Raw genomic sequence first — 12,500 nt, forward strand, 5'->3', positions numbered from 1 at the left:
CATTCCATAGTATGTCATGAAGCTAATAGCAGTGGTGCCATTGCTGTGTAACTCCGATAGGGCAACATCTGAAAAATAGAGCAGTTGGTGAAAGCCAATATCACCCACGACAGAGAACGGTTGGTTGTCAAGGGCAATGAATTCTATTATCTTGGCGTTAATGGATTTCGCCTTTGAGTTGTCTCGCTGAATTTTGTTACTCTTTCAAATGACTGCTCGATCCACACAGTGGACATTGTGGGGTAATTTAGGAATGCTGTGTTGCACGTAGAGTGCAAAATTCTACATGGCATCATTACGTAATGTACCTACGTTATATACAGTTGAAGTCGGAAGTTTACATACACTTAGGTTGGAGTCATTAAAACTCATTTTTCAAACACTCCACAAATTTCTTGTTAACAAATTATAGTTTTGGCAAGTCGGTTAGGACTTCGTGCATGACAAGTCATTTTTCCAACAATTGTTTACAGACAGATTATTTCACTTATAATTCACTGTATCACAATTCTGGTGGGTCAGAAGTTTACATACGCTAAGTTGACTGTGCCTTTAAACAGCTTGGAAAATTCCAGAAAAGTATGTCATGGCTTTAGAAGCTTCTGATAGGCTAATTGGCAACATATTTTTTTTTTAATTAACTAGGCAAGTCAGTTAAGAACAAATTCTTATTTTCGATGACGGCCTAGGAACAGTGGGTTAACTGCCTTGTTCAGGGGCAGAACAACAGATTTCTACCTTGTCAGCTCGGGGATTCAATCTTGCAACCTTTTGGTTACTAGTCCAACACTCTAACCACTAGGCTACCTGCCATCATTATGTTTGGAGGAAAAAGGGGGGAGGCTTGCAAGCCGAAGAACACCACCCCAACCATGTAGCACGGGGGTGACAGCATCACGAGGGACTGGTGCACTTCACAAAATAGATTGCATCATGCGGGAGGATGAAAATTATGTGGATATATTGAAGCAACATCTCAAGACCTCAGTCAGGAAGTTAAAGCTTGGTTGCAAATGGGTCTTCCAAATGGACAATGACCCCAAGCATACTTCCAAAATGTGGCAAAATGGCTTAAGGACAACAAAGTCACGGTATTGGAGTGGCCATCACAAAGACCTGACCTCAATCCCATAGAAAATTTGTGTGAAGAACTGAAAAAGCGTGTGCAAGCAAGGATGCCTACAAACCTGACTCAGTTACACCAGCTCTGTCAGGACGAATGGGCCAAAATTCACCCAAGTTATTGTGGGACGCTTGTGGAAGGCTACCCAAAACGTTTTACACAAGCAAGTAAACTTCTGACCCACTGGGAATGTGATGAAAGAAATAAAAGTTTAAATAAATCATTCTCTCTAGTATTATTCTGACATTTCACATTCTTAAAATAAAGTGGTGATCCTAACTGACCTAAGACAGTGAATTTTCACTAGGATTAGATGTCAGGAATCGTGAAAAACTGAGTTTAAATGTATTTGGCTAAGGTGTATGTAAACCTCCGACTTGTAGGTATGAACGTCAGCTGTGACATCGGTTTTGCACATCGGGGCGTTAAACTAGACATGGGCCGATACCGATGTTGGCATTTTTAGAGAATGTCGTCCGATTCCCATATGTTCACCGATATATCGTGCATCCCTAGATAGAACCCTAGATGGAACCCTAGATAGAACCGTTGGAGGTTGAAGTTGTAAGTGTTTTATTCTATGGACTAGCATGAGGGATGGAGGTTGAAGTTGGAAGTGTTTTAGTCTATGGACTAGCATGAGGGATGGATAGAACCGTTAGAGGTTGAAGTCGGAAGTGTTTTAGTCTATGGACTAGCATGAGGGATGGATAGAACCGTTAGAGGTTGAAGTTGGAAGTGTTTTAGTCTATGGACTAGCATGAGGGATGGATAGAACCGTTAGAGGTTGAAGTCGGAAGTGTTTTAGTCTATGGACTAGCATGAGGGATGGATAGAACCGTTGGGGGTGTTTAGTTTAGTTGTGGAATAGGGCTGGTTCTGTTCTCGCAGTAGGGAGACATGTACAGACAGGTTCCTAATGGCGTTGATAGATGACAGTGTTTGTGTGAAGGTGGTACAGACAGGTTCCTAATGGCGTTGATAGATGACAGTGTTTGTGTGAAGGTGGTACAGACAGGTTCCTAATGGCGTTGATAGATGACAGTGTTTGTGTGAAGGTGGTACAGACAGGTTCCTAATGGAGTTGATAGATGACAGTGTTTGTGTGAAGGTGGTACAGACAGGTCCCTAATGGCGTTGATAGATGACAGTGTTTGTGTGAAGGGGGTACAGACAGGTTCCTAATGGCGTTGATAGATGACAGTGTTTGTGTGAAGGTGGTACAGACAGGTTCCTAATGGCGTTGATAGATGACAGTGTTTGTGTGAAGGGGGTACAGACAGGTGTTCTCTCTCTCTCTCTCTCTCTCTCTCTCTCTCTCTCTCTCTCTCTCTCTCTCTCTCTCTCTCTCTCTCTCTCTCTCTCTCTCTCTCTCTCTCTCTCTCTCTCTCTCTCTCTCTCTCTCTCTCTCTCTCTCTCTCTCTCTCTCTCTCTCTCTCTCTCTCTCTCTCTCTCTCTCCTCTCTCTCTCCTCTCCTCTCTCTCTCTCTCTCTCTCTCTCCTCTCCTCTCCTCTCTCTCTCTCTCTCTCTCTCTCTCTCTCTAAAAAGCAGTGTGCTACCTAATAGCCTGAACATCTGCCTCTCTTTTCCTCTTCTCACTCCTGGCTGCTAACACCACACGCGCACACACACGCACACACGCACACACGCACACACGCACGCACGCACACACACACACACACACACGCACGCACGCACGCACGCACACACACACACACACGCCCGCACGCACACACGCACGCACGCACACACACACACACGGCAGGTAAGTGTCAGTAACCCCTGACTGTTTTAGAATGGGGATGTTGGATCAAAACTTAATACACACTCTATACAGCACAGCAGCCAAACTGGGACTTAACATTCCCACTTAACTGCTGAGCACAGAGAAAGTGTTCCTCACTATACAGTATCAAAGTGAATACTAAATTAGGTACTTTCAAAAGCAAAGCAAAGTAGAATCTCCAAAATGCACATATCCCATCTACACCTTACTTAGATATTTCAATAATTATTGTATAGAGTAGACAAATAAGAGGGTTTGAAACTTCTTCAGTTTTGATATTGTGTTGGAGTAACTCAAAAACCTTAGCTATTTACCTCACTGAGTACAGAGGCCAATTTGTTAGCCAAAGGGACTGCAATGGGATGAACTGGTTGACAAAACGGTCAGAGAAACGTGTCGTCTGTCACTTGTTTGTAGACTTTAGGTTTCTGCAGTTTGGGCGCAGTCTCTCTCTGCCTGTATTCTTACGAGCTAGCAGCGAGCACTAGGCTAGGCAACTAGGCTAGCTTCCCTGAAGTCCCTCCTTTCCTGCAGTCACAGTCTAGCCCCTCCATCAAGGAGACCCCTTCCTGCAGTCACAGTCTAGCCGATCCATCAAGGAGACCTTCCTTCCTACAGTCACAGTCTAGCCGATCCATCAAGGAGACCTTCCTTCCTGCAGTCACAGTCTAGCCCCTCCATCAAGGACACCTCCTTTCCTGTAGTCACAGTCTAGCCCACCCATCAAGGACACCTCCTTTCCTGCAGTCACAGTCTAGCCCACCCATCAAGGACACCTCCTTTCCTGCAGTCACAGTCTAGCCCACCCATCAAGGAGACCCCTTTCCTACAGTCACAGTCTAGCCCCTCCATCAAGGAGACCCCTTTCCTACAGTCACAGTCTAGCCCCTCCATCAAGGAGACCCCCTTTCCTGTAGTCACAGGCTAGCCCCTCCATCAAGGAGACCTCCTTTCCTACAGTCACAGTCTAGCCCCTCCATCAAGGAGACCTCCTTTCCTACAGTCACAGTCTAGTCCCTCCTTCAAGGAGCCCAAAGACAGGTTACAGGCAGGGTGTGGCTCACTAGCTAGATGCAGAAAGAGAGAAAACAGGTTGTTTACTCTTTCATCTCTCCTTAGTCTGAGAGGATGTTATCTGTGCGCTAGCTGAGACAACCTGTTTGGTGCCACCCACACATAGCCTAGCGCCACAGGCCATTCTTAAATATCCATTAACAACCATTATACTTTTGACACGGTGTCACACTTAGGCTACAAACTCAATGTGGAAGTGAGGTCGTCAGGCTAAACAGGAAGTGAGGTCATTAATGTGGTCAATGTCATGTTTAGGGTATGCCTAGACAAGCCAAGATGTAGTTGAACCGCATTTGCAGAGAATGGCAGCCATTTTGTTTTGTTTTGAGCGTGAGATTGGGTTCATATACGATTGGCAGTTCACCCCTACAGTTTGTTTGTACCTCTCGTGTTCAGTCTGGCTTCGTGTTGCTTGTTTGCTTTTGTTGAATGGAATTCTGCTTGTTTGGAGAGGACATCCTGAAATCTGTGTCACAGGAAATGGAGTGTTGGAGAGAGACAGAAGAACAGACAGAGGGGGGATGGATGGAGAGAGACTGAGGGAGAGAGCAATAGAAATAACAGAGTGTGTTATGGGAGTGCGAGTTCTACCTATTAAGAAAACAGACAATCTATCTGAGGAACACAAAGATGGGGCTTTTTTGGCTATGAGGATTTTCGTTCAATGCTTTTTTTGATGTTTGTTTTAGATCCAACAATTCCGTCTTAGTTCTCCCATCAAAATTTCCTGACTGAAGTTTCAGTTTAGTCAAACACATTTTTTCTGTCTGTTTTCAGAAGAAAGCAATCTTTCTTTTACTTTTTTTTGTTACTTACTAAGAATTTGACACGTAATAATACCCTTTTTATTTGAAGCCCTAGTCCAATCCACAGAATCTCTCAATGAATTGGCTCCCTATTGGCTCAGTAGCAGCCAAAACATCTCAGTGAGCTTCCCCCTCATTGGTTGTTTCATAACATGCACCGTAAAAAGTAACTGTCTAACTCATTAAAGAAATTGAGAGGTGTCTACTCAAACATCTCCAACGGTCAGTAGAACTCAAATCATAAAAGTGGTACTAACTCATATGTCAAAAAGATTTCTTATCACTTATGTTTTTGAGTACTGTCAACAAGTCTTAGGTTATTGAGTAAATATAACAACATTTTTTAGAGTTCTGCTTAAGTTATTGCATTTTTACATAGTTTGTTGTGCTATGAGGCGTAATTGATCGTGATCAACGGATATCAAAACCGTCGGGAAAATTGATGTTCAATAATGATAAAAGCCCTTCACACCATCAACAAGGCCATGGTGCACCACTCTTACCCTTTAACTTCTTGCGTCGAGCCATCCCGGATCCGGGATTGTGAATACGGCCTCAAGCTCATTAGCATAACGCAACGTTAACTATTCATGAAAATCGCAAATGAAATGAAATTAATATGCTAGCTCTCAAGCTTAGCCTTTTGTTAACAACACTGACATCTTAGATTTTCAAAATATGCTTCTCAACCATAGGAAAACAAGCATTTGTGTAACAGCTAGCTTACCTAGCGTAGCATTTAGCGTTAGCATTAGCAGACAACATTATCACAAAAACCAGAAAATCATTCAAATAAAATCATTACCTTTGAAGAACTTCAGATGTTTTCAATGAGGAGACTCTCAGTTAGATAGCAAATGCTCAGTTTTTCCTGAAAGATTATTTGTTTAGGAGAAATCGCTCCGTTTGGTGCGTCACGTTTAGCTACGAAAAAAACCTGTATCCAGGAGTGTAATTATCCCCGCAGCTCATTAGCATAACACAACGTTAACTATTCATGAAAATCGCAAATTAAATTAAATTAGTATGCTAGCTCTCAAGCTTAGCCTTTTGTTAACAACACTGTCATCTCAGATTTTCAAAATATGCTTCTCAACCATTGCAAAATAAGCATTTGTGTAACAGCTAGCGCGGCTAGCGTAGCATTTAGCGTTAGCATCAGCAGACAACATTTTCACAAAAACCAGAAAATCATTTAAATAAAATCATTACCTTTGAAGAACTTTAGATGTTTTCAATGAGGAGACTCTCTTTTCCTGAAAGATGATTTGTTTAGGAGAAATTGCTCCGTTTGGTGCGTCACTTTTGGCTACCCAAAAAAAACAAAAATTCAGTCTTCAAAACGCCAAACTTTTTTCCAAATTAACTCCATAATATCGACTGAAACATGGTAAACGTTGTTTAGAATCAATCCTCAAGGTGTTTTTCACATATCTCTTCATGATATATCGTTCGTTGAAAGCCTTCTCTCTCCTCTCAATCACTGGATGACTGCGTGCAGCTTGTAGATTACGCACCAATTTAGACAAAGGACACCGGGCGGACCCCTGGAAAATGTAGTCTCTTATGGCCAATCTTCCAATGATATGCCTACAAATACGTCACAATGCTGCAGACACCTTGGAGAAACGATAGGAAGGGCAGGCTCATTCCCGGCGCATTCACAGCCATATAAGGAGACAATAGAAAACAGAGCTTCGAAAATTCTGCCCATTTCCTGGTTGAAGTATCATCTTGGTTTCGCCTGTAGCATGAGTTCTGTGGCACTCACAGATAATATCTTTGCAGTTTTGGAAACCTTAGAGTGTTTTCTTTCCAAAGCTGCCAATTATATACATAGTCGAGCATCTTCTCGTGACAAAATATTGCACTTAAAACGGGCACGTTTTTTTATCCATAAATTAAAAGAGCGCCCCCTATATCCAAGAAGTTAACGGACAGCTCAACCAGGCGTTAGCCTCAGCGCTAGCTAGCCGTAGCATGACTGTTATCTTAGCTATGCTAACCATATGGTGAAAGTTACATTAGCTGGCAGTGGCACCGGTTTTCTACTGTGTTTTGACTGAGCTAACCGGTCGATACATTGGTGATTGTTAGCAGACATAGAAACTTAAAAGAGTTTCACACAAGGCACAGAGAGGCCTTGACTGAACGTGACTGGCAGAGTGTGGCGTTCCCTCCCCACACTGGCAGAGTGTGGTGTTCCCTACCCACACTGGCAGAGTGTGACTTTCCCTCCCCACACTGGCAGAGTGTGGCGTTCCCTACCCACACTGGCAGAGTGTGGCGTTGCAGAGTGTGGTGTTTCCTACCCACACTGGCAGAGTGTGGCGTTCCCTACCCACACTGGCAGAGTGTGGCGTTGCAGAGTGTGGTGTTTCCTACCCACACTGGCAGAGTGTGGCGTTCCCTATCCACACTGGCAGAGTGTGGCGTTCCCTCCCCACACTGGCAGAGTGTGGCATTCCCTATCCACACTGGCAGAGTGTGGCGTTCCCTATCCACACTGGCAGAGTGTGGCGTTACCTACCCACACTGGCAGAGTGTGGTGTTTCCTACCCACACTGGCAGAGTGTGGCGTTTCCTACCCACACTGGCAGAGTGTGGCGTTCCCTATCCACACTGGCAGAGTGTGGCGTTCCCTCCCCACACTGGCAGAGTGTGGCATTCCCTATCCACACTGGCAGAGTGTGGCGTTCCCTATCCACACTGGCAGAGTGTGGCGTTACCTACCCACACTGGCAGAGTGTGGTGTTTCCTACCCACACTGGCAGAGTGTGGCGTTTCCTACCCACACTGGCAGAGTGTGGCGTTGCAGAGTGTGGTGTTTCCTACCCACACTGGCAGAGTGTGGCGTTCCCTACCCACACTGGCAGAGTGTGGCGTTCCCTCCCCACACTGGCAGACACAGTCGGAGGACCCCTGGCAGCTGAACATACCCTGCTGCCTACTCTCTATCTTCTCCCTCTCTATTTTCTCCTTCCCTCTATCCCTCATAAATAGAGGCGTTGTCACTCTCTCAACCCTGGGTTATTCCTAGGCAGATACCAGGACACCACTGAGGTGTGAGTTTCTAAAAGAGGGTACTTTCTGTGCGCTGCAACACTTGTCTGGGCCCAGTATCTCTCCAAGCTCAGCTAATCGAAAGGCCTTATCTTTGAGGTGTGACATCCTGTCTATGCTGTGTAATCCACACCGGATCATAAGAACAAGCCCCCCCCACCTCTCTCTCTACACTACACTGCCAAAAATATGTGGACACATGCTCATTGAATATCTCATTCCAAAATCATGGGCATTAATATGGAGTTGGTCCCCCCTTTGCTGCTATAACAGCCTCCACTCTTCTTAGTGATGTTGGGCACTGATGTTGGGCGATTAGGCCTGGCTCGCAGTCAGTGTTCCAATTCATCCCAAAGATGTTTGATGGGGTTGAGGTCAGGGCTCTGTGCAGGCCAGTCAAGTTCTTCCACACTGATCTTGACAAATCATGGACCACGCTTAGTGCAAGGGGGCATTGTCATGCTGAAACAGGACAAGGCCTTCTCCAAACTCTTGCTACAAAGTTGGAAGCACAGAATCGTCTAGAATGTCATTGTATGCTGTAGTGTTAAGATTTCCCTTCACTGGAACTAAGGGGCCCGAAACATAAAAACAGCCAGTTTTTACAGTTGACACTATGCATTGGGGCAGGTAACGTTCTCCTGGAATTTGCCAGACCCAGATTCGTCCGTCGAACAGACAGATGGTGAAAGGGGATTTATCACCCCAGAGAACGCGTTTCCACTGCTCCAGAGTCCAACGGTGTCGTGCTTTACACCACTCCAGCCGACACTTGTCATTGCACATGGTGATCTTAGGCTCGGCTTCATTTCATGAAGCTCCCGACGAACAGTTGTTGTGCTGACGTTGCTTCCAGAGGCAGTTTGGAACTCGGTAGGGAGTGTTGCAACCGAGGACAGACCATTTTTATGCACTTCAGCTCTTGGCGGTCCCGTTATGTGAGCTTGTGTTGCCTACCACTTCGCGGCTGAGCCGTTTTGTTCCCACTTCACAATAACAGCACTTTCAACCGGGCAGCTCTAGCAGGGCAGAAATTTGACAAACTGACTTGTTGGAAAGGTGGCATCCTATGACGGTGCCACGTTGAAAGTCACTGAGCTCTTCAGTAAGGCCATTCTACTGCCAATATTTGTCTATTGAGATTGCGTGGCTGTGTGCTTGATTTTATAGACCTGACAGCTTCGGGTGTGGCTGAAATAGATTTCTATTGAAAGGTGATGTGTCCCACCGGCCTTGGACACACACACACACACACACACAAACACACACACACACACTTAGAGTTGGTAGTCAGCAGTGTCACATTCCACCTCGGCCCATCCTTCAGATTTCACTTCCTCCCACAAAGCACTGCAGTTCCTGTTTGGGGTGGAAGACCCTGGCAGGTGTCCAGGTGAGTACGCACGCACGCGCGCAGGCAAAGCTCTGGTTAGGTGGTCAGATAGACGGAAGCTAAATGCCTGCTCCACTCAGACACATTGGCACCGTCCCAATATCCCAAAGTGGCTTTCCTTCCTATGTCCTAGCTCCTATTTCCTCACCCTAGGACATTTGAGTAGATTTTCTAATGGAAGTCCTGTCTGTCACTGTCTGCGAGAGGCTCTGGAGCTCCCTGATGGAGCAAAACCTGTTTTGGATTCAGAAATAAAGTATCACATATGCTCCTTCTTAGTTCATTGTCGAACATTCGACATTCTTTTCCCGTAGTCCAATCAAAGACACCTAAAGATCAACTCCCTCTCACATCCTCCCTCTCTCTCTCTCTCTTTCTCTCTTTCTCCCTCCCTTTCTCTCTCTCCCTCCCTCCCTCCTTCTCTCTCGCTCTCTCCCTGTCCATCTCTCTCCCTGTCCATCTCTCTCCCTGTCCGTCTCTCTCCCTGTCCATCTCTTTGCAGCAAATCTCTGTTCAAGATTACGGCAGGTGGTGGGAGGGTAACAGATTAAGGCAGGTGGTGGGAGGGTAACAGATTAAGGCAGGTGGTGGGAGGGTAACAGATTAAGGCAGGTGGTGGGAGGGTAACAGATTACGACAGGTGGTGGGAGGGTAATAGATTACGGCAGGTGATGGGAGGGTAACAGATTAAGGCAGGTGGTGGGAGGGTAACAGATTAAGGCAGGTGGTGGGAGGGTAACAGATTACGACAGGTGGTGTGAGGGTAACAGATTACGGCAGGTGATGGGAGGGTAACAGATTACGACAGGTGGTGGGAGGGTAACAGATTACGGCAGGTGATGGGAGGGTAACAGATTAAGGCAGGTGGTGGGAGGGTAACAGATTAAGGCAGGTGGTGGGAGGGTAACAGATTAAGGCAGGTGGTGGGAGGGTAACAGATTACGACAGGTGGTGGGAGGGTAATAGATTACGGCAGGTGATGGGAGGGTAATAGATTACGACAGGTGATGGGAGGGTAACAGATTACGACAGGTGGTGGGAGGGTAATAGATTACGGCAGGTGATGGGAGGGTAACAGATTACGGCAGGTGATGGGAGGGTAACAGATTACGGCAGGTGGTGGGAGGGTAATAGATTACGACAGGTGGTGGGAGGGTAATAGATTACGGCAGGTGGTGGGAGGGTAACAGATTACGGCAGGTGGTGGGAGGGTAACAGATTACGACAGGTGGTGGGAGGGTAATAGATTACGGCAGGTGATGGGAGGGTAATAGATTACGACAGGTGATGGGAGGGTAACAGATTACTACAGGTGGTGGGAGGGTAATAGATTATGGCAGGTGATGGGAGGGTAACAGATTACGGCAGGTGATGGGAGGGTAACAGATTACGGCAGGTGGTGGGAGGGTAATAGATTACGACAGGTGGTGGGAGGGTAATAGATTACGGCAGGTGGTGGGAGGGTAATAGATTACGGCAGGTGGTGGGAGGGTAACAGAAAACGGCAGGTGATGGGAGGGTAATAGATTACGACAGGTGGTGGGAGGGTAATAGATTACGGCAGGTGATGGGAGGGTAATAGATTACGGCAGGTGGTGGGAGGGTAACAGATTACGACAGGTGATGGGAGGGTAATAGATTACGGCAGGTGGTGGGAGGGTAACAGATTACGGCAGGTGGTGGGAGGGTAACAGATTACGACAGGTGGTGGGAGGGTAATAGATTACGGCAGGTGGTGGGAGGGTAATAGATTACGACAGGTGGTGGGAGGGTAATAGATTACGGCAGGTGATGGGAGGGTAATAGATTACGACAGGTGGTGGGAGGGTAATAGATTACGGCAGGTGATGGGAGGGTAACAGATTACGGCAGGTGATGGGAGGGTAATAGATTACGGCAGGATTTCCAGCCAGTTTGACACAACTATGAGAAGTATTGGAGACAACATGGGCCAGTACGCTGTGGAACACTTTCATCACCTTGTATATTCTCAGACCCCATTCACTCTCAATACAACTATTAACATTTGAATTGCAAAAAAACATGTTTATCTCTTTTTAAAGAACGTGAAGATCATGACGTCTCTCTGGTCGACTCGAGAGACTGAGAAAAGGAAGGATAGGAGAGATAGAGACGTGTGATGAGGAAAGCTGCGAGGGAGGGGGTGCTGGGGGGGGGGGGGGGGGGGGGCAGTGACAGACACAGCTTGGAGAGGCTGATGTCATGGCAGTCCAGAACACAGACCTGCCCTTGTCTGTGTTTTAAAGACTCCATCAGCTCAGAGACAGAAATAGAGAGAGACACACAGAGAGAGAGAGAGAGAGAGAGAGAGAGAGAGAGAGAGAGAGCGAGAGAGACAGAGACAGAGAGAGAGAGAGACACACACAGAGAGAGAGACAGAGAGAGACACAGAGAGAGAGAGACAGAAATAGAGAGAGAGAGAGAGAGAGAGACAGAGAGAGAGACAGCAAGAGAGAGACAGAAATAGAGAGAGACACAGAGAGAGAGACACAGAGAGAGAGAGAGAGAGAGAGAGACAGAGAGAGAGAGAGAGAGAGACACAGAGAGAGAGAGAGAGACACAGAGAGAGAGAGAGAGAGAGAGAGAGAGACAGAAGTCTCACCTCTGCTGAAATACACGGTGAGGTAGGTAGTACAGTTGTCTGGAGTACTGGCGTGTGCAGAATGTGTGTGTGTGTGTGTGTGTGTGTGTGTGTGTGTGTGTGTGCTGTAAGTGTTTGAAGCGATGTAGCTTCACCGTGGACATGCTGTTATTGTTTTTTGCACATAACAAGCTCAACCTCAAGTCAATATACCAGGGGGTTAGGAAGGGCTTGTTTTGTCTACCATCTTAATAACCCCCAATCACCTCCACTGCTAGCACACAAACTCACACACTCTGTCAACACCCCTCCTACATTTACACACACGCGCACACTCTGCCAACACCCCTCCTACATTTACACACACTCACTCTCCGAATTGTCAGACGCCTTTCCGTGACACCTGTCTGGAGGAGTTATTGTTGATTTTAGCTCTATTTATACTGGGATCATCTTCTCTCTCTCTCTCTCTCTCTCTCTCTCTCACACACACACACACACACACACACACACACACACACACACACACACACACACACACACACACACACACGCACGCACACGCTGGCTAGAGCCGCCTGACACCTCTGGGTGCGTTGTTCTGTTTAGACTGGCAGGTCAGTGAGGATGCCCAACAGGCAGTATGGCTCACA

The 12,500-nt window shown here is 46.5% G+C and overlaps 1 protein-coding gene across 1 annotated transcript in view; it reads left to right on the top strand.

Annotated features, from left to right (window-relative positions):
* Nucleotides 1-12,500, top strand: part of LOC109878878 (ski oncogene-like) — a 106,177-nt gene that overhangs the window by 80,457 nt on the left and 13,220 nt on the right. The gene's annotated exons all lie outside the window — the stretch shown is intronic.

Source organism: Oncorhynchus kisutch, linkage group LG17 (genome assembly GCF_002021735.2).
Source record: "Oncorhynchus kisutch isolate 150728-3 linkage group LG17, Okis_V2, whole genome shotgun sequence".
NCBI classification, from domain to species: Eukaryota; Metazoa; Chordata; class Actinopteri; order Salmoniformes; family Salmonidae; genus Oncorhynchus; species Oncorhynchus kisutch.